Below are 3,596 nucleotides of genomic sequence, written 5' to 3'. Positions count from 1 at the left end.
TCAGATGCTGCTGCCTCTCGTCTAAGTCAGTTCCTGGTGTCTGCTCCCTCACAGCGTGTTGGGGCCTGTGTCCGTTGCACACACCCAGGTCGGACATTCTGACTGGGGAGTGTGAAGACTGGCATCACTTCCCCTCTGTCCCTCCCCAGGATTCATCATGAGATGCAGCCAGAGAAGGCAATTTCGAAGATTTTAAAAACATCTCTATTGGCTGGGCACGGTAGCTCCGCCTGTAATCCCAGCACTTTGGGAGGCCGAGGCAGGTGGATCACAAGGTCAGGAGTTCGAGACCAGCCTGGCCAACATAGTGAAACCCTGTCTCTACTAAAAATACAAAAATTAGCCAGGTGTAGTGGCACGTGCCTATAGTCCCAGCTACTTGGGAGGCTGAGGCGGGAGAATCACTTGAACCCAGGAGGCAGAGGTTGCAGTGAGCCAAGACCATGCCATTGCACTCCAGCCTAGGGGTGACGAAGTGAGACTCCATCTCAAAACAAACAAACAAACAAAAACTCTCTTTTAGGTACCACTTCCCAACTCATTTTACAAGTCTACTATTTTGCTGACATCCAAGCCAGATAAGGACACAGCCAGAAGAGAAAATGACAGACCAATATCCCTGATAAACATGGATGCAAAAATCCACAACAAAACACCAGCAGACTGAATTCAACAGCACTTTAAAAGGATCATTCCCTGTGATCAAGTGGGATTTATCCCTGGATGCAAGGATGGTTCAATATTACAAATCAATAAGTACAATATACCACATTAACAGAATGAAGGACAAAAACTATATGATCATCTCATTCTATTCATAAAAAGTGTTTAACAAAACTCAACGTCCTCTTATGATAAAAAAAAAACCCTTAACAAATTAGGTATATGGTGGAAGGAACGTGCCTCAATATAGTAAAGACCATATATGACAAGCTGACCGCTAGCATCATACTCAATGCGGAAAAGCTGAAAGCTTTTCCTCTAAGATCAGGAACAAGACAAGGATATCCACTGTCACCGCTTCTATTCAACATTGTCCTGGAAGTCCTAGCCAGGGCAATTAGGCAGGAGAAAGAAATAAAAGGCATCAAATAGGGAAGGAGGTAGTAAAATTGTCTCTGTTTGCAGATGACACGATCTTATATATAGAAAACCCTGAAGACTCCACAAAAAACTGTTAGAACTGATCAACAAATTCAGTAAAGTTGACAGATACAAAATCAACATACATAAATCAGTAGCCTTTCTATACACTATGAACTATCTTAAAAGAAAATTAAGAAAATGATCCCATTTACAATAGCATCAAAAAGAATAAAATACTTCCATATAAATTTAACCAAGGAGGTGAAAGATCTGTGTACTAAAACTTATAAGACACTGAAGAAAACAAAGAAGGCTACAAATAAGTGGAAAGGCATCCCCTGTTCATGAATAAGAATTAATATTGTTAAAATGTGAGTACTACCCAAAGCAACCTACAAATTCAATGCAATCCCTGTCAAAACCCCAATGACATTTTTTGTATAAGTAGAGAAACAATCCCAAAATTCATATGGAACCACAAAAGACCCCACGTAGCCAAAACAATCTTGAGAAAGAAGAACAGAGCAGGAGGCATTCTACTTCCTGATTTCAAACTCCATTGTAAACCTATGTAATAAAAATTAGCATGGTTGTGGCATAAAAACAGACACATAGACCAATGCAACAAAATCTAGGGCCGAGAAGTAATCCCGCACATATATAGTTAACTGATATTTTTTCTACTTCATTTCCTGTAGAGACGGGGTCTCACTAAAGCGCCTAGTCTGATCTTGAACCCCTAGGCTCAAGTGATCCTCCCGTCTCAGCCTACCAAGTAGCTGGGATTACAGGCATGTACCACCATGCTTGGCTCAGGTTAACTAATATTTGACAAGGATGCCAAGAATACACAATGGGGGAAGAATTATCTCTTCAATAAACAGTGTTGGAGAATAGATATACACAAGCATAAGAATAAACTTTGACCCTTATCTTACACCATTCACAAACATTAACTCGAAATGGATCAAAGGCTTAAATTTAAGACCTGAAATGGTAAAACTCCTAGAAGAAAACATAGGAGAAATCTCATTGATATTGATCTTGGCAACAATTTTTTGGATTTGACACCAAAAGCACAGGAAACAAAAGCAAAAATGAACTAGGACAATTTTATCACATTAGAAAGCTTTTGCCCAGCAAAGACAGCAGTCAACACAATGGAAAGACAACCTATGAAATGGGAAGAAGCATTTGCAAACCACATATCTGATAAAAGGTTGATATCCAAAATATATCAGTAGCTCATACATCTCAATAGCAAAAATAAAAAACAAAAAAGGAATAATCTGATGTTAACACAGATAAAGGGCCTGAATATGCATTTTTCCAAAGGAGACATACAAATGACCAACAAGTACACAAAAAGGTGCTCAACTCCACTAACCATCAGAGAAATGTGCATCAAAACCACAAGCAGCACTTCACATCTGTTAGCATGGCTATTATCAAGAAGACAAGAGGTAAGTGCTGGTGAGGGTGGAGAGGAAGGGGAACCCTGTACACGGTTGGTGGGAATAGGAAGTTAGTTCAACCATTATGGGAAACAGCTCGGATATGGGAAACAGCTCGGAGGATCCTCAGAAAATTTAGAATGAGAACTCCCATGTGACCCAGCCATCCCACTTCTGGGTATAGGCCCAAAAGAAACAAAGTCAATATCTCAAAGAGACATCTGCACTCCCATTGATATTATAGCATTATTCGCAATAGCCACATCATGAAATAACCTGTCTACCAACAAATGCATGGAAGGAAAATGTGACACACACACACACAGGCAAATGAATATTATTCAGCCATGAAGAAAGAACAACATCCTGCCATTTGTGACAGCATGGATGAACCTTGAGGGCATTATGCTAAGTGAAGTAAGTCAGACAGGAAAAGACAAACACAGCATGATCATGAAAAAATACTTGGTTTTGTTTTTTGAGACACGGTCGTACTCTGCCACCCAGACTGGAGTGTAGTGGAGCAATCATAGCTCACTTCACCCTCAGACTCCTGGGCTGAGGTGATCCTCCCACCTGGCTGGCTAACCATAACCGTGCCTGGCTAATTTTTTTATTTTTCATAGAGACAAGGTCTCACTATATTGCCCAGGCTGGTCTCCCTTAAATGTGGAATCTGAAAAAGTCAAATTCATAGAAGCAAAGAGTAGAATGATGGGCCAGGGGCTCACGCCTGTGATCCCAGGACTTTGGGAGGCTAAGGTGGGTGGATCACCTGAGGTCAGGTGTTCAAGACCAGCCTGGCCAACATGGCAAAACCTGATCTCTACTAAAAATACAAAAATTAGCTAGGCGTGGTGGTTCATGCCTGTAATCCCAGCTACTTGGGAGGCTGAGGCAGGAGAGGCACTTGAACTTGGGAGGTGGAGGTTGCAGTGAGCTGAGATCACACCACTGCACTCCAGCCTGGGCGACAGAGAGAGACTCCGTCTCAAAAAGATAAAAAAAAGAGTAGAATATGGCTGCCAGGAGAGGGAAGGCGCATGGGGAGGGGGA

Source organism: Piliocolobus tephrosceles, chromosome 8 (assembly GCF_002776525.5).
Source record: "Piliocolobus tephrosceles isolate RC106 chromosome 8, ASM277652v3, whole genome shotgun sequence".
In the NCBI taxonomy this organism is placed as follows: Eukaryota; Metazoa; Chordata; class Mammalia; order Primates; family Cercopithecidae; genus Piliocolobus; species Piliocolobus tephrosceles.
This window is presented reverse-complemented; position numbering follows the sequence as displayed.